This window comes from Bemisia tabaci, chromosome 4, assembly GCF_918797505.1.
Source record: "Bemisia tabaci chromosome 4, PGI_BMITA_v3".
NCBI classification, from domain to species: domain Eukaryota; kingdom Metazoa; phylum Arthropoda; class Insecta; order Hemiptera; family Aleyrodidae; genus Bemisia; species Bemisia tabaci.
In genome coordinates, this window is record NC_092796.1 from 4,841,098 (window position 1) to 4,861,271 (window position 20,174).

The 20,174-nt window shown below is 42.6% G+C and overlaps 2 protein-coding genes across 4 annotated transcripts in view; both read left to right on the forward strand.

Annotated features, from left to right (window-relative positions):
* The window catches only part of LOC109031262 (uncharacterized), a 599,201-nt gene that overhangs the window by 131,131 nt on the left and 447,896 nt on the right, over window positions 1-20,174 (forward strand). The gene's annotated exons all lie outside the window — the stretch shown is intronic.
* The window catches only part of bru3 (CUGBP Elav-like family member bruno 3), an 854,644-nt gene that overhangs the window by 88,963 nt on the left and 745,507 nt on the right, over window positions 1-20,174 (forward strand). The gene's annotated exons all lie outside the window — the stretch shown is intronic.

The window sequence follows — 20,174 nt, forward strand, 5'->3', positions numbered from 1 at the left end:
TTAACAGCAATACATAAATGTGTCGCTCTAACATTGGAGAAATTTTGGAGTGTTAATCATAGAGTAGATTCCTCTAGTAAGTTTGAACTACCGCCAAATTTTTTAAGTTAGGAGAAGGGGAGACAGGTAACTGTTGTTCGCTGCTTGGTCAGCGATTGCAACAAATCGATTTTGAATTCACCCTAGGAGGTCATGAGGTCATTACAAAAATCGGAAATTTAATACGATCAGAGCGGCGACAGCAGCGCTAATGGAATAAATCAAAATTTCTTTCCAAGGGAATTTCGTTTTACAAGGATAGTATTTGGAGTCCAAAGTTGAGTTTTCTCGTGTTCTTCCGCGGAAACAGCTAGATAATCTCTTTTTAATGCATCTCTTCAACTATCAGCGCAAAGTTGGTTTCTTTTCCTTTGAACATCGTTTAATACATCATAAAAAGTAACATGTTGGCGAAACATCCAACTTTGCATGTAGATATTTGAATTGCCATAAATGCCTAAAATAAGCAGCTCTTTTGGGGTGTTTCGAGGAAAAATTATGATGAGATCTTACTTTAGACACCAAATACTGCACTCATTGTGCATCACAACCTCGACACCAAGCCAGGATCAATAAAATTTTAAAACTCACTTGAACGTAAAAATACGTGCACACATTTATATACATTTTTACGTGCAAGTGAGTTTTAAAATTGTATTGCTCATTTATCTTGTGCGGGTCTCGCTCAACGAATCTTGACCAAGCCAGGATTTTAAAGGAATTATATAAAAAAGTAGAATACACTATATGTAAATTTGTTTCTAGAACTTCATATTACAAGATCAAAAAGGCTCTCATGGGCACCTGTTATTCAACGATTAAAGAGAAACATGGAATCTGCATCGTCTCCCGCAAATCAAATTTTGAAACGGTTTTCATATTCTCTGCGGTTTATCGCGAAAAACATTAAATTATAATGAGTTAATCTCCGCTCAAAATGTGATGCACCACTCCGCCATCATTTCGATGCACTGTTGCATTATTCAATCACCGCAACATTATTATGCCAGTACGAGTGCTGGGAAGATAGGACAAATCCCTCGTTATCAGCTCAGCGTTTTAAAAAGAAGCGTCGAAAAATGAAAGTTATTGGTGTCATTGCATTACGTTGAGTTTGAGCGCTAAGTTCAACCAGAGTGCCGTCGTTTTCCTCTATATGGAACACGATCTACACCTGTGGAAAAATGATTACAGCCAATCGCCAACAATCTACATCAGAGCCTATCACGGTACCAGATGCACGAGAAGGTGATCCCATAGAATAGGCCGATTACAAATGATATGTTATGAATCTACCGCATACAAGAGATACATCACATTAAGAGAGGTAACGATGAGAATATAGCACGAAAATCATGTTGAGCACACAAGAGGGTCCAAAATACATTTTGAAACGCACAATTTGTGAACCTCGCGTTTTTGCAGAAGACCAAAACCTAATCTCAATAAGGTGATTCTATGTGATCTATGGACGAGATTCGCCACTGCGTTGCGCAGTTATGCGATTTGTAACTTTGAGAAGCAATAATTATCGTTACGCACACGTTAATGCAAGAAACGGATCCATAACGTGTAGCAGCACTTAATACAAATACTGAGTAGAATGACATCAAATTTGTGTGGATTCATTGTAAATTATCCCTGAAACTGCGATGCCGGACATCCCTTATTGACTCAATGTGAAGGAGAGAGATAGCGCTATGATGACTCTCTCTTACACATTGAGTCAATAGGCGACTTCCGTTATCGTAGTTTCAGGTATAAATTAACAATTAATCTAACAGAGTTGATTTCATTCTACTCAATATTGATGCTGCTACGCGTTATGGATCAGTTTCTTGCCTTATCTTGTGCATTACGATAATCATTGCTTCTCAAAGACGTATAACTGTGAGGCAGCGCAGCGTGGTGGCGAATCTCGGCCCTAGATCACATGGAATCACCTGAAGACGCAGTAGTACCTTATATAGGGAGAGTATGGACAGAGCGGTTCATGGAGGGCAAGGCCCAAAAGTCCAGCCACCCTTCTGAGCAACTTCTAACACACAAAATTTCACTGCCAGCCTACAAATTTCAATTCTAACCAAGATGGCTAAGAATGTACATAAATGAGCGTTCTTCCGCGAAAATGAGTAAATTTGTGGAAAAAACTATGTCAAATACGTGCTTTATAAACGATGGTTCGTAACAATTGTATTTGTAAATCGCTCTGGACATTCGAAATTCATAGGTTGGCTGCCCTTTTGGGCCCTAACTTTATTCGCGGAGGCATCGGTGAAGGCCTGATGGATTTTCGGAGTTTCAAATCTGTCTATACTCTCGCTATACAGGTACTCTACCTGAAGGCGCATGGCGCTCGGGAGAGGCAAAGGCTGGCGTGAATCCGTGGCCGACGGGGACGGGGGACAAGCGGTCGGGGTGGCTCGGCGTTAAAACTCAAGCAGGGGCAACTCGGGAGCACCTAGTCGAAACAATCCGAGATCATAATCAGCCGCGGTGTGCAGCGACGGCGGCGGCGTCCACGGCGAGGTGTGTGATAAAAGCCACGACCCGCACGCGACGCCGGCCGCGGCCGTTCTCGGAAACGGAATAAAAATCACAAATCATCCGTCTTGCCCTCTCTTCCCTTTTTTCCGGCGTTTTAGCCCCCCAAGTCCACCGAGCCCGCCTTCCCTATCGCCCTGCCCGCTCTTTAGGCCGCCCCCTCCCACTCCTCCTTCCCCCTCCCCCTGCCCGTCGAGCTGATGAACTTTCGACCCCCAACCCTCCCCCTCTCACTGACGCACGGAAACATGGCGATCGTTGGTTTTCCAAGTAGCCTTCACGTCCACGTGACAATTTCTGCTTTCAGGGGTTTATAGAAGGGGCTCAGAAATTGCTTGGTGGCAGGAAATTTCAATTGGGACTTGGTCAATTTGCTCCCAATTTTCCGGCCGGTCAACCGAGTCCTCGTCTACTAGGTCTCCTTTAAATGAGGTAGTCAATGGAGATGTTACATGTGTGAGGAATTTCGGATTTGACTATTGATTCCTATGTAAAAGTTCGCGAGGAAACACGATAGTGCCACTGGTTTTCCCTGAAATCAGCTTCCAAGCTCAAAAAACGCTCTCAAAGTTGAGGCTGCAATGGAGGGGATATCCCACGCTATCCTGAGAGTCCATGACTACATCAAAACATACTCTCCATGCAAAGATAGGGAGCAAATACATTAGCAGGGTTGCCGTGTTTTCAGTTTTAGAGTCCCCAAATAAAGTGGCAGCCCTGTCGATGTATTTGATCCCTATCATTGCAAGGGGAGTTTGTTTTGATGTAGAGGTGGACTCTAAGGATAGCGTGGGATATCCCTTCCATTACAGCCTCAACTTTGAGACCTTTTTTGAGCTTGGGAGTTGATTTAAGGGAAAACCAGTGGCACTATCGTGTTTCTCGCCAACTTTTACATAAGTATCAATAGTCAAATCGCAAATTCCTCACACATGCAACATCCGCATTGGGCCTGGTCGATCGGCTCCCAATTTTAAGGCCGGTCAACCGAGTCCTCGTCTACTAGATCCCCTTGAAAAGAGGTAGTCAATTGGGTCCCTTTCACGCACTGAAAATAAAAAGTTACGGGTAGTTTAAAACAGTATCTCTTGCTGTACTGGAACTTGCTGTATTCTTGGTTTAAATAATGCTGTATTACTGGAGAGAAAGATAATTTTTCGAATGAGGTTTTTGTGTGAATGTGCTTTTTAGTGTTCCAGCGAAAATCAATGATGAATGATTCCTTAGAATTTGAAAATTATCAATAACCATTGGTTGGACTCTTGAGAGTCGCAAAGAGGACAGATAAACCTGGCTATGAACGATGTGAGTGCTCAAATTAACTGATCAAATTGATGAAGGATAACAATTCCAAGTTTATTCAAACGTTTATTTCCAAAATTATCGTCACGCAATTAGTTTTCCATGGCAAAGTTTCGAAAAGACAACTGGTAATGTAGTACCTCGACTCATACTTTGTCCCCAGCCCATTAACCGACCGAATTTCAGAATGCAGGCAGAAATCCAACGCATCGGCATCCCACTTATTTCCGCGAACTAAGTCCGAGCGGATGGAATTATTCGGATCGTTGTCGGGACTCGAAAATTCCTCCCGGTCCGCGGAGCCCCCACCCGCACCCCCCACCGCGGGGGGCCTCGGGCCGAAAAAATCGGGACCGGGGGTCAGGGAGGCGGGGGGGAGGGCGCCTTCCGAATGCATCGGATTGTTATAATGATCGCGTGCTAAACAGTAAATCAACAAAACACGGGGCGGCTGAATTATTCATGGAGCCGCGCAAACTATATATATAAACTATAAAGCGTTCGCCGATTCAGTTATCAAAGCCGCGGCCCGCACCGAACAGAGCCCCGAGCGGGCATAATCAAATTGACTCGCTCCAAAGCCCCCCATCCCCCCCCCCCCACCCCCCGCCCCCACCCCCGGGTGGAGGAGGCCACTTCTGTATCCCTTCGGCGCGCTTTCAAGGTGCGGATTTGTGTGGCTGGAAATGGAACACATGTAAATACAGCTCCCCCCCCCCCCGTCGCCCCTCCGGCCTTCGGCCGGTCATTAGGGGCTTATTGCCCGTCGATGCCGGGTCTCCGCCGTTCCTCCGCGGGGTTTTCCGGCTTTTCCGCCGGGCCCTCGGCCTCGAAATCGGGCAACCGGCGCCCCGCGCAGACTTTCATCGACTAAATACTCTAATCTATCATCTCTGTGATCATATTTTGTGCGCCGGAATTAAATTAAATTTAACTTTTGTCCATTGACTCTCAAAAAGCGCGTCTCCTGGGGGGCGATTATTTTCGGCGCGGATATTGTTATCGATTTAATTAAAAGAGGAAGCGATGGACAGTTGGGGCGTTGAGAGTGTTTGCTTTGTGCGCTTCGTTGGAAAAGAGGTTCGGCTCCGAGTCGCGCGGTTCGATTACTATTGAAAATGGGCATCTTTACTGTAATTGGTACTATTTTTATTTTTGAAAAGTTGAGAATAAACTTAATTCACAATACTAGATTTTCATGTTATATGTCATATGATAGTTGTGTCCGAAAATGTGCCTCTCGATGCGGTTACAATCTCAATCACGCCTTGCCCTTACCGCGATCCTTAGTCTCTGCAGCCGTTATCCATGCACGGCTGCACGGACCATGAATCATCGTGGTAAAAATAATATTTGACTAGCCTTAATTTAAATTCCTAGATCTAATCGATTTTCTACGATGGCTGCAGTCAGAGAGAATCTGGAAAATAGGAAAGAGTCAGGGAGAAAAAGAACAGAAGACTCAAATATAAGTACAAAATTTTGTTTAGCAGAAATGACGCATTTTCACACGTTTCATTACGTAATCTCCAGTTTGTCCTCTTTCCAAATTTTAAAAATATTATTGTTCATCCATGCTGTTGTAAAAGTTGGAGGTTTTTTTTGAAAAATTGGACAGGAAAAATCTGGAACAAACAGAGAATGCGTCTAAATTTCTGTGATGGCGCTAACATCATGGAACTCTCAAGAAAATATATTAGGGGATTGACGACAAGCCAGCCACGATTTTGAGCTATGCACCAAGAAATTTATCAGGAATTGAACCATGGCTTACGAATCGAACCTACCTTTGTAGCTGCATTCAGACTTAATCCCTGCCGAATATTCAGACTTTGTAGCTATGTGAGAACCGAAATAAAAAATGTGATTCAAACCACAGCAAACATGCGCATGAACAGATGAACCGCAAAAGCTCCCTCACATCCGTTTTGTATTCAGTATGGATCCTCTGCGTGGATTCTCAGCTCGACGAACAAAATACCGAAAGATCAGCCAACTTGAATAGCATAGTTCAAAATTGTATCAGAATGCAGTCTTTTCAATGCTATTTGTGATTTAATTTCAACTTTAAAAATTAGCCAGCCTTGAAGCCCTCTCGCCTAGTGATAAGATCCTGAGCCTCTGGACTCTCCCCATGATCAGGATTTTTTTAGCATGATTAAGATTAAGTGATGCAGTAATTTATCTCCAATAAATTGCCATATTCGCTGGATTGTATGCATTTGTCTCGCGCAAGGGTATGTTTGGTCTGTTTTAAGAGTCGATGTTGGATAATAATGTCCTTTCTAATTTGCTCAATACTTATGGCGAGTAATGCATTTCGAGCTTAGAGTGTTTTGGAGGGATCCTTTGATAAAAAAGTTATATCTGCAGAATGTCTATGAAAGTCATACTGCAACTATTCAAATCAACTTAGTTTTAGAGTATCGCCCGCTGCTAATTTCCTATTGTGAAAGTCGTATTTTGACATCGATTTAGGACACATCCTCTTCCTCTTCGTGGAATTATTTTCGTGCATTGTACTTTTTTGTAGATGACACAACTAGCCTGGTGGTTAAAACAGCTACCTCAGTAGTTGCTATAACAGACTGAGAACTGCCGTTATAGTTATTGTAGCCACCGGGGTAGTCGTGTTGTCTATCACGGTATATTTTACTAGCCACAGGATGTGGTGGCACTTTTCTCTTTGTGTTATTTCCGTTAATTTTTAGAAACAAAATTAATTCATACCATTAATCTTTACTAATCAGATAGGTGATTTTATGGATGAGCAGGAAATATCGCCGGCAAAATGTGGTACATCTCTCAAGAATATGCAAAATATACTTTTCTGCCGTGCTGAGGAAGAACGCCGTATGAGCCTTCAAACGTTGCCGAATCTCCTCCAATAAAAACGAATTTACTGGGAAATTGCGAATATTATTTTCAAAATTTTCAGACAATTTTTTACGCAATTTAATCTAAAATGAAAATTTCAAGGAAAAATATGCATGAATGCTGTCAAAAATACAGGTTTCATCGAGGGAAATTTGGCAATTCTCAAATGTTCGTATGGCATTCTTCCTTAGCTCTCAGACCACCTCAAGGAATGGGTCACTATTTCCAAGAAAAGTGGAGCTGAAATTTGCTTTTGTTAATGATATTTTACTTCAAAACTATAGCATTTTTCGGCTCAGGCCGAATTTAGTCGTGACTCCATTGAGTTCAAAATCATCACGACAGCAAAAAACATATTTTATGGACTACACGGAGCGCTTACCCACTCGAAAAGAATCGCGAAGCTTTATCGGGTTTTTGCGGCTTTCCTTTTCAAGATAAGGTGGAGGATATATGCTCCGCGGGTACACGTAGTGCACCATTGCCACTTATCCTCTGTAAATGGCACGTTAAAAATTAAATCTCCGTAAAAGGTATTGCGCTACGTGACGGCTTTCGTTTAAAACAAACGGTTTTAGCCGATAAACGCCTTGCTCAGTTTCAATATTGCCGTCAACTTACACTGATAAAAATTTACGGGCCATATAGACATACCGTCCGTTCCAGGCTCAGAGGCCGAAAGTTCTGGGTGCTGGAGGCGTAGCTTCGACTGCTCCGGGTGCTACGCCCGGAACTTTTGGCCATAGAGCCTGGAACGAACGGTATGACGATATAGGCCGTAAGTGCGGCTTCCATGGCCAGAGTTTTTTTTTCTTGGAGGGTACTTGGACGTATTTCTATTAAATAGATTTATGTACAGGTGTGAAATATGGGGTGTGCTCTAGAAAGCTGGATAGGAAACAATGCGGTAAGTGGGCGTGATTCCTTTTGAAGAATTGGAAAAGCGGGATTTTAAATTGAGCAAAGAGAACTATATGCCAACTGAATGCGGGATTCACGAGCCGCGGGAATGGCACGAGAGCGTTGTGAACAGGGCTCATGAGTTAAAGAGCCCCGACGACGATCGCCCCCTCGCGCCACAGCTCGATCATTTCCGTTGACGTCATTGGCGCATTATTACTCTCATTAACTCTTACGGCCAAAGAACTAACGAGCACACTCCATATTTCTCACCCCCACATAAATCTGTTTGATAGGAATACGTCCACTTGAGTCACAGTCTGGGCCTTTTCCTAGTTCTTATGCACAAACCTAACCCCCCCCCCTCTCATCTCCCGCAAATTTCCTCGGTTTATGATTACTCAAATCACGAGTGTGACTATCCACTCCACCATCTCAATCGCATATGCTATCGGAGGAGAAACGAGGATGGCGAGGAGGACTCGGCAAATGCTGCTGCCCGGGGTGGCGGAGTAGCGGGAGGGAGGGTGTTCGGGGGAGGAAATCGGTGCGGCCGATTACGGAAACGCATTAGCTCGTTGGCGGGAGTAATCCGTCGGTGATGGCTCCATTCAGATGGAGACGCGAGGGACCCGAGGTACTTGATGATGCGCGGCCACTAATGTCGGGCCGCGGAACGGCCATTCCAAGACGCTTAGCGGGATACCCAAGGATCAAGCTCCGACCAAGCACACATACGCATCGCCCCCGGGTTGCCGCTCCCGAACTTAATGCACTCCGCCGTCGACGGCAAGAACGCTGTATCTCCAATCAGGATTCTGTTTTATCATCCACTCATACGTCCAATCAGGATTCCGTATTTTCATCCACTCGTATCTTCAATCAGGATTCCGTACTTTCATCCACTCGTATTTCCAATCAGGATTCCGTACTTTCATCCACTCGTATTTCCAATCAGGATTCCGAATGTTCATCTACTCGTATCTCCAATCGGGATTCCGTATTTTCATCCACTCGCATCTCCAATCAGGATTCCGTATTCTCATCCACTCGTATCTCCAATCAGGATTCCGTATTTTCATCCACTCGCATCCCAATCAGGATTCCGTATTTCATCCACTCATATCTCCAATCGGATCCGTTTTCACCCATGCGTAGCTGATACGAAACGACCTGATCAGCATGGATCGTATTTGATAGTCGCAGGCAATGAAGATGTTGCATGTGTGAGGAATTTGCGATTTGACTATTGATTCTCATGTAAAAGTTCGCGAGAAACACGATGGTCTCACTTATTTTCTCTGAAATCAACTCCCAAGCTCAAAGACAGTTCTCAAAGTTTAGGCTGTAATGGAGGGGATATCCCACGCTATCCTGAGAGTCCACCTCTAAATCACGACCAAGTCTCCATGCAAAGATAGGGAGCAAATACATTAGCAGGGTTGCCGTGTTTTCAGTTTTAGAGTACCCAAATAAAGTGACAGCTCTGTCAATGTATTTGCTCCCTATCTTTGCATGGAGAGTTTGCCGTGATGTAGACGTGGACTCTCAGGATAGCGTGAGATATCCTCTCCATTATGACCTCAACTTGAGAGCTTTTTTTTGAGCTTGGGAGTTGATTTCAGAGAAAACCAATGGCACTATCGTGTTTCTCGCGAACTTTTACGTAAGAATTAAAAGTCAAATCGCAAATTCCTTACACACGCAATATCTCCATTCGTATGTTCATCCACTCGTTTATGATACGAAATGACCCGATCAGCATGGATCGTATACGATATGTCGGAGGGAATGAGCAATGGAGCATTTACAAGTGTCGGACATTTGATGAATTTCGTGTCTAACTGGAACTGCTGAGTGAACTGAATACGAGTATACCCTTGGTTCAAAAATTAAGCAATTATTGGATAAGATATGACAAAATAATCTAATCCGCTGAAATACATGTGTTTCAATGAGAAAAGCCGCCAGATGACGTCACTACACTGTTAAAAAAAATTAGCTCAGAGCACGACCTATATAAGGAAGTCGCTCGGAAGTCACTCATCGCTCAGGGCCAATTTCCACGGAGTTGAAAATCTCCGACGTAAGTATGGAAATGCTGAGCTAAAGTAACTCAGGCATAAGGACGGGCTGCGTCGCTGGCGACTGCCCTCCCCTTACCCCTGGCATCCGTCTCATACCCCGATCCGTTTCCCCCCTCTCCTCCCCTCCCTCTCCTCTCCTCCCCTCCCTCTCCTCTCCTCCCCTCCCTCTCCTCCCTCCCTCTTCTGCCTTTCCCTTCCACCTGTAACTGCAATGTATGTTCTTTTTTTTTTGAAAAGATGTGAAGTTGTACTGCAAATCAAATCATGTTTGAGGAACTTTCGGGCCAATATCCCACAAATTCGGAGCCAAAGTGTTTTTTGAGTTGCAAACACGCGACGGAAAATCAATATTTGTCATAGCTGAACAGCTGTCTCCAGTAATTTCGAAAACGCTTTTAGACAAAGAAAAGTTTTATAGATATTAAGTATTTTGTGAACATAAATTCAGTGTAAGCTTAAAAAATAAATATACACGATAACAGAATTCTAACTTTACTGGACGCCACGCCATACCCATATAATCAGGCTTTGATGCCCAAAAGTATCATACGAGCTAAAAAGAATAAATGACAATTTCGTAGAATTATACTGCAAAATTTTATTCAATACACCTGAGGTTTTTCGGCATACAGTGCCATCTCCAGACGCATAACGAACCTTCACCAAGGAAACTACAGATACTTGACAAGGAAGTACAACTAAAAGCAAATAATCCATTAACGGGAGCAACATGATGGTTTTAAATAGGGAATAATCTAAATAAACTACCATGCACATGCAAATCAACAAGCGATAAGGAATGAAGCGATAAAAGAGAAAGAGATACAATTTTGCAGTATAATGGTACGAAATATGTATTTTTCCTCTTAAACCTAGTTTCATAAAACTGCTGCCCTTACCGGCGTTTTCAAAATTCCTGGAGGTAGGCTATTCTACTAGGACGAATTTTTATTTTCCGTCGTGTTAGGAACTCAGCGAACACTTTGGTATGGGATCCATTGGGTATTATCCTGGAAAGCCTTCAAACAAAATTTAATTTGCTGTACACCTTCACGAGTCGCAACTAATCACTGTTCACGCAAAAGCCACTGGCTGGAGACTGACGCCGTCGCAGTCGTGAATTCCAGAATAAGATTGTAACGGTCAATGCGCGTTGATGATGCGCAGAAAATTATAGCTCTGTTTCTTCTTAAGTATCTTAAATCTGAGTGGAAAGTATCTCTCCCGAGCATATAGCTGTCTTTCCTGGAGTGACACATGCTACAAGGAGCTTCCCATGCCAGAGCGAGCTATCTAACTCACCGCAAAATTTTGTCACTCGATGCTCCAGGCAGGATAGCTCCATAATATTTCACTCAGGCCACTCAGGCCAGAATAATTTTTAACAGTGTAGGCGGTGCATTTTCTCATTGTTCAAGCTATTTTTATACTATTCCCCATTGCAGAAAAAAATTATAAAAAATACTGCGAAATCAGCTCTTAAAGCACTCTTATATTATGAGGCAATAAAAAATGTATGTGATTAAGCAGTTCCTCCTCTGTAAAAGATGGCAAAAGCAGGAACACTTAGGAAAACGTGTGGTGAGAATCATGAACCTAGTTGAGTTCGGATCGGATAGGCAACTAAACTAACTCCCTGGACTAGTGTGGAACACATTATAAGTGTTTTTGGACAGTAAAAATGACAAAATATATATTAAATAAATGTTATGTTTGGACAATGATTCAATTTGGTACAGGACCACCCTAATATTTTCAAAACACACAGTATATTCGTAGTAAATAATTGTTTTTATCTTCTTAAACAAGAACTTATTTTTGTATATAAAAGATAAAAACAATTATTTACTATGCTTTTATTATAAACTTAAACATTTCAAAATCATGAGTTGAAAAACGATGACTTCGCAAGTTCGAATATTATAGCAAAACATAGAGCTGCCAGCGCAAAGTGTGTACTGGCGCCTACAAGACTGCAAGGATACTTCATGCATTGCGCGTACATCGCGAAGGATACTTCACGCGTTGCACGTACATCACGGTGCATATGCGCAATGCGTGAAGTATCTATGCAGTCTTGCAGGCACCAGTACGCGTTCCGCGCTGGCAGTACGGTTTGGCTCTAATATTCGAACTCGCGAAGCCATCGTTTTTCAACTGAACGTATTAATGTCAAACGGAACTATTTGCATCAAGACATGAGCCATGAGTCCATAAGAATATATGCGTAACAGGGCTCACGTCATAATGCACATAGTTCCGTTCTGACAGAAATGCGTCCAAATTTAGGCCACGTCTCAACAAAAAGACCCAATTCGTCCCCTTTGAAGACGGACCGTGGTTCCGAGACTCCGAGCAGTTGGAGGAAAATGTAGGGGGTGGGGAATGGTGGGGCGCGGACACCAAGAGGGGGAGTAATGGGGGGCTGGGGGAGAGTGGTGGGGGAGAGTTGGGGGAGTAGAGGGGGTGCAAAAGGCGACTCGGGGCAGCTGATAACTCAATTTCTTCGGTTTCAATTTCCGGCTCGACCGGGACTTTCCAGGCCGGGCCGGAAGGTCTCGAAAAGCCCCAATTTTTGAGCGGGATCGGCGCGAGATACCCGTCCCCGGACCCGATAAAGACAAGGGAACGAGGGGGCGCTCACAACAGAAGCAATCAAGCCTCGAGGCGTCGAAAATCACCCCTTTTCCTTGCGGGAAATCGACGAGTGAGAGAATTATCGTGAGATCCGACAACCGCCGTTGATATGAAGTCGTCAAACAGTCGTAAAGAGACTCACTCGATGGCTAAAATCCCAAAGCATCATGGGCAGAATTAAGCCAGTGGCGTGGCGTGCTTTGCGATATATCGATTGATCTACCATTTAAACCTATGGAAAAGGATCGATTATTTGGGTGTTCGCAGCGAACACCCTAATAATCGATTCTTCATCACAGCTCAAATCGGGAAGTATCGATAATCGATCATTCACGCCTCGCCACTGAATTAAGGGGGTTGTGGAGCGTACACCAGAAATCTACTCTGCCCCCTCTCGTGAATGTGAGAGATTTTGCGAAATTGACGCGCGACATTTGTTATCTTAAATGGAATTTAGATCAATTTTTTGGCGAGATAATCTCAAAATTGGACGCATTTCTGTCAAACGGAACTATGTGCATTATGACGTGAGCCCTGTTACGCATATATTCTTATGGGACTCATGGCTCATGTCTTGATGCACATAGTTCTGTTTGACAGAAATACGTCCAATGGGCCTGTTGCATGCAAGAGATACAGCCGTGCGAATAGACATTTAAGAGGTTAAATGACAAGAAAATTACGATGGTCACATTAAAAAAGTCTGAAATACACTCCTTACTGCGCAATTTGCGTTGTTAGGAACGCGCTTTTTCAAATTTTCCGCGTCTGGGGGCAGTTTTCTAACGGCAACCCGCGGCTATTTCCGGTCAACTAAAACTGACAACATAACCTAAAAATCGGAGCTCGTGATATCGTGAAATGAAATGTAGAAGGATTGCGTTGGATATTTAAAAGTTGATCGATTTCGTTACCACATAAAGCGTACATGGACCACTATAAGAGATCACGTTGGGTTTGTAAACAAACTGAAGGAAAAAATAACAACAACAACAACAACGACTCGGCATCTTCCGGAAATCACCGAGCCCGCCGTTTGCTCATTTCCGGTGATTAGAAAACTGCCCCCAGACGCGGGAAATTTGAAAAAGCGCGTTCCTAACAACGCAAATTGCGCAGTAAGGAGTGTATTTCAGACTTTTTTAATGAGACCATCGTAATTTTCGTGTCATTTAACCCCTAAAAACTCTATTCGCGCGGCTGTATCTCTTGCATGCAACAGGCCCATTGTCCTTAAATCCCTTAAAAAGTCCCTGAGTTTGATCAAATAAATGGCCAAACTGTCGAAAAACCGCAAATTTCGAGGAAATTCCGAGAATACTAAAAATTCCGGGAAAAGTTCCGAATTTCAGAATTAATTCGGGGAAATGACAGCACTGGTGTGTAAAGGATCCGAAGTGGAGTGTTGGTCGGGGCTGGCCCGCCTAGGAGTCAGGGGTCCGCCTCGTGGCCCAAATCGGGCAACGTCACCCGACGTTAACAACAGCCGCCGCGATGTGGATCGAGGCAATCAGAGAGGTCGCACATGAACTTTTCGACTGAAACTGCAAATTTTAATGTTTCTTTCGTCACATTTTAAATTTTAAGGGGTGCATCCAGAAGAGAATCCCACGAGGAAACCAACGGAGTCACTTCTAGAACCTCAAAATGTTGTATGATCGGAGTTATAAGTGTTTGAAGTTTCCAAACTTTGTTCGACCTCTCCTATTCTGCCGTGCTAAGGAAGAACGCCGTACGAACATTCGAGAGTTGCCAAATTTCCTTCGATAAAATGTTTATTTTTGAGGAAAGTTATGCATATTTTTCCTTGACATTTTCAGGAACTTCAGGTGAAATTACAGGCAAAATTATCTGAAAAATTGGAAGAAAACATTATTCATAGGTTTACCAGGGGAATCTTGTTTTATCAGAGGAAATTTGGCAACGCCTGAAGGTTCATACGGCGTTTTTCCTTAGCACGGCAGTACTGACTCGATCCACTGTGCGGCGCACAATCGCATACTCTCGCTGGCTCCCGCTAAAAAAGAATCGGGACTCATTCATCATCGGCGGCTTATCACGGGAGCAAAACAGAAGCCCCCATATTACCCCCCCTCCCCGCCCCCGCCGCCCCCAGCCGCCCCCGCCTCCTGGCGCATGCACATTTCCTTCCCGATTTGTTTACCCGAAGAACAGGATACCGCGTACTTCTCGAGTGAGCAGCGACTATTTTTAAAGCCGAGACCGACCGCCGAGGATTGCGGCCGCTGAAATTCCGCCTCGGTGCAGGAATGGGGTGAGACGAGGGGGTGGGGGGGTTAAAAGTTCGGAGGGCGCAGGTCCACGAAAAGTTAGAAAGGGCACACTTTCGGAATGAGGTCGACCACGCTGGAGCGCGTTCGAGTGGATTCCGCGGTGCTGGAATCTGTCTCCGGATGTAATCGGTATATTCATCGGTGTTTCCTTTCTTTATTGTCTCCTTTTCAGGCTTGGTTTCCGTGATTATTTAAAAACCGAATAAGTAGAATGTTGGACAAACACTCTGGATGTTAATTTTTTTTTTTTTTTGAATATTTATTAGCACGTCTTTGGAAGTACAAATTTAGCACTTTTAGCTTAAGAACATGAAATATTTATATCTTAGAGATAGCTAACTACTAATGATAGATGAGTGAAAGATGAAGAAGATGAGAACATGAGAAGAACTTAATGTAATCTTAAAAATATAACTAACTATCTACAAAGACAATTGTCTAATTACTTGAAATTAAACAAACACTTAAGATAAGACATGATTGGTACTATAGGATGTTAAATAATGTGCGAGAATTTCAAAAAGTTTGTCCCGACTGTCCCTCATGGAAAAGGATGGATTGCTGATTTAACAATAAGATTGTTAAAAGATATGTCCGACATGTTTCAAATGTACATTTTACATTGATGAAAAGCTCATTCAACCACAGGGTGGTTAAATTAGAATTTTTTAATTGTAAAAAACTACATTGAAACATGTTGGACACTTTTTTTAACTACAAAATTGCTAAATTAGAAATATCATTTTTGTCCGTACTGCTGACCTCAAAACGCATGTCTTAGCTCCCTCTGCAGTCAACTGAACGTCCTCAGGACGTAAACGTAACACCAGTGAAGTTGAGAGAAACGATTTGAGGTCGTCACACATTTTTTTCTATGACCAGAATGTTTAAAGAGCATAATTATGAAAAATAGACTAACAAAATTTCAAGTTTCAGTGTAGTTTTGTTTACTGTCAAAGAGAAACCATGAGAAGAAATTAGGAAATATCTGGTATAGTTAGGTAGGCTGATTTCGGTTCCATTCGTAAATTGATAAAATGAAACCCCTTTTGAAAGAGTGTTCATAATCATAACTGTTAAATACGTATGGTACGGTTTCAGCCTCCAAAGGCTTGGATACACGCTCAAATTTCCGTCAATTTCCGATCAAAAAGACGACAAAAATGGCGGTTAAACGTTTGCAGGCCTCAAAAATTTGATGGTTGATGGTGTGCACCAGTCACTGTTTGATCGGAAATCGATGGAAATTCGAGCGTGTATCCAGGCCTTAATACTCGCCAAAGTAGCCCGTGCATAGCTAGCTTCGAATTGATGAAAACATCTTGACCACGGAGCCTGCAACTAGATTACTAGATTCAAGCCATAACTCAGGTGTTTGATGGTGCGTTTTGAACCCCGCCGCTGCATATTGCCGTAGGTATGCGGTTTCGGTTGCCAAGTGAATTAAACCTGCAAGCGTCAGCGTGTGATTTGAGTGCTTCTATTAAACAGAGCAGAGTTAACACATGTTCCTCTCCTCCCTTCAAGTATTCCTCTGTTGCCTATGTAATCACCTACTGAATCACTCGGGATTGTTTTTAGGAAATTCTGGATATGACCATTTGAAGAAATTGATCTACTGGGAAACCCCAAATGGTTTATAATGGAGGTTTGAAGACGCATTTACAATTACATTTACATTTGGGTGATTTCACGATAATAGGAATAGTCGTGTCGCCGTGGGTTTTGAACGACATAGGGCAAAACGATTGAAAACCAAATTAATTAATCAATAGGAATGATGTCCCTGAACCTATCCATGCTAAAAAATATGATGAATTATTATTATATTTAATAATATGAGACTTAAAAGGCCGAAAATGTCCGGTCGGTTACGCGTCGCCAACCCCGATTTTGAAGCAAAAGAGCAATTTGCGGTAACAAATCAGTACTGATCATGAACTCTACGGCAATATTTGCTGAAAAGAGACTCTAGTGTTCAAGAAAATTGCCAGTTTGAACTGAAATGTTTATTATTGAGCGAGAAAAGTCGTAAGAAAGAGGCGTCGCCACATTTGGCAACAAATTTTTGCAGTTGTATAAAGTGCAGTGTTTATCTCGCCAGATGGAGTCAGGAGTTTCAAAAGTGCCATCAAATTGTTTGCTGAAGTCTTCCTGACAAAACTATTACTAATAAGTCAGTTTTTTTTACAATGAAAACTTTAATTATTATGAAAACCAGTGATTTTTACGTGTGTAGCACTAATTCCTCACTACGCAAAAACCTCAATTTAATAGTATTAAACTAAAAGGAAGTCTCCAAAGTTTAGAAAACTTTTAAGGCAGCATTAATTCCACCTCATAACTCAAGAATTGCCAAGTTTCATCTGTTGTATCATCTTTAATCTCACATTTTTGAGTGTCGGTTACGCTGTGTCTGTTACGTAACCGACACAATTTGGCAGGGCCGCCATGTTTGCGTGGACCTCCAGCAGTCCCGCGGGAAGCGCTGATACCTGATTCAATGGCTTGTTTATCAATCACTTTAACTTTGCACTGAATCAAAATAGAGCGTGCCAAAGCTGGAAAAAGGAAGTTTAATACCTTTAAAATGAGGTAATGAAATCCTGTTAAAATTGGTGCACTTTTATTTCTAAGGTATTTCACATTTTAACTATTCCTGTTATCGTGAAATCACCCATTTACACATTTACATTTTCGACTATCTTAAAAAGGACAACTTTTGTGAATCCTAGAGTGAAATTTGGTAGTATAACTCGGGAATTTGGACGTATTTCTATTAAACGGATTTAAGCGCCAAACTGAATTCCTTTAGAGGATTTTAGAATCCCGGAAAGCGCGTTCTAAGCGCCATGGAAAAGCGTTGCGAGTATAGGACGGAACGAGCATCGCGTTCCGCAACACTCGCCAACCCAAGCCCCCCTCTCCCTTCCTCCCATCATGGCACTTAGTTCTGTTTGATAGAAATACGTCCAATTGACCCTTACGAAGGATCAAAACTATTTTCCGCAGCAAAAGATACTAAAATTGTGACAAAAAGAAAAAATATGTCGAAAATTTTGATTTTATTGTAGAAAATTCGAAAGTAAAATATTAGTAAAATATTTTGATCAAGAGGATTGGCTCCCGATCTAAAGCAAAAATCCGATTGAATCAAGAGCACTTTTTCTGGTCAAAATTTTCAAGAGTCTAGACTCTGGATAGCGATAGCCTTTTTCCTAGTGTAGAATGCTATGTTCAAGGATGCAATTAATTGAAAACAATTACGATCTATATCATTTGAGGCCGCGCTAAGGAAAGGAGGCATGTAAGGAACGATAACAAGTACGACCCTTTATCATGCATCTGGGAATTTGCTTGGCGTTTCGGCAACGTCTCACGACGATACCCAGCCGAGCGGCGAAGCTCACTCGGCGACGCCTTCAAAACCGCGCATAAACGCATACCACCCGCAACACGGCCGATAGGATTACCTCCTCCCGCAGTCTCGCACCACATGCACGCGCCAACACGATTGTTCCATTAAGAATCCGTTCCCACTTCCAGCGTGTACATCTCGCATCTCACGCCTAACTGCACTGGACCACCAGACAGGCCACGAATTAACAGCTTTCGTCATATGGATCTGGTTTAATTGGAAGCAACCAAGTTTTTCGTTAAAATAACGGTCTGCGTCTTTTAGAATTTTTCCTTCGGAGGATCGCAATATTTTAATTTTCATGAACTGCGGAAGCCTCAAAATTTTGTTTCTGACCAGACTTAAATACATTTTAGAGACTCTGCACTATCATCATCCCAATGGTGTAAAAGCATAGAGAATAAATAGAGTCGTAATGTAAATGGGAGAGCTGCGGCGCCATGTTCTGCTCGACGAGTTCTGAGCCCGGTGTGCGCCGAGTCCGGGTCACTTTTTCGATACATGTTCGATCCAAAATGGCGGTGTGGAAAACGTGGTGATTCCTATCTTCTTTGTTTTTTACGGATGACCGGGTACCCGTCTATCGCAAACAATCGATTATGTACCGAAAAAGTGACCCGGCGTAACACAGGAATCTCGGAATTCGGGACCTTCAAAATGCTTAAAAGCGGCGCCAGCTCATCCAGTTACATTACGACTCTAGGTACTCAATGTGTAAAAGTTACCCTCGAAAGTAAACGTGGAGTAACAGCTGGTCAGATTAGCCCGCAATGACGGATGACCCAAAAGGTGAGCATTCGGATCAGCAATCTAAACCTTATTCGCAGAAAATTGCGCATAGCAGTGCTTACTCAGACATTCAATAGGCAATATTTGGTAAATTTCGTGCCATTTTTTGCTCAGGTACCATTATGATTCCGGAGGATCTCTACCATGACAGATTCCTGTGGAGAATAGGCGTCGTAGAGCGCCCTAGCGCGCCGTAAAAGCGGCTCATACATACATACCATTATGATTGTGCGGAAATGAATCTAGGCGAGGACATTAAAGATGGAATTTTAAAACCCCGTAACTCGGCTTGTGACTTTGTAAATTTTTCGTCATTTTTTAAGTATATTTTTCTGAGAATGCCTCATCATCATCCTGATTGTACGGCATTTCTTGTGATTTATCTCAGCCTCTCCAAGAATATTATCCGAAAATTTCTTGCAAAAATGTTCGATGACACGCTTGAAAAAAGATAAGGTTTAGTGGCAGAAATTTTGAGACTCTGCAATCGAGGATTCGAATCCCGTGTTTTTAAATATTTGCTATCGAAATTTTGCGGTTTCTCGGACGAAAAGACGTAATTCAATTCCGAGCGCGAGGCTGCAAAATTAACAAAAACAACTAATTTTTTTGCGAAATTATGACCGCACATTCTCTGTCCAAAATTCTGCTCATTTTTCCGTGTAATCGAAAACAAGCTCAAAGACATTTCAAGCCAGCGGACCGATTATTGAAACTGATAGAGAAAGTGATAGACAAAGACGACAAAACGGATTTGGAGGGATCCTATTGGTGGAAACGGGTTGTTGCAATGGACAAAGGAGGTAGGTAATCGACTAAGTAACGGCAACCCACGAGAAACCCGACAGTTAGTCTATCCTTTTCCCCCTTAGTCGATGAGAACCACCCATTTCAACCAATAGAATTGCTTTATACCCCCTATGTCATATTTGTCTATCGCTTTGTCTATCAGTTTCAATAATCGCCCCGCAGAAACGTCTAAAAGTTCTCCAGGAGAATCACAATATGCGAAAGGAAATTTTGTAGCGTTGAGATGCAGTCACGTTCTTTCGACAATTCGTCGTCTCCTGGACGAAAGAACGTAACTCCATTTCAATGTTGCCAAATTTTCCCTCGCAAATTGCCTATTAATCAAGAGAATCTTGGGCATTTCTGACTGAAAATTTCCCTGATTTTTCTCTAGATTCCAAGCAAAAAACAGACCAATTTTGGATGAAAATTGCTTACGTACATTTTTGTAAAATAAATTAATTGTTCGAGTCAATTTGGCAACCTTGGAATGGAGTC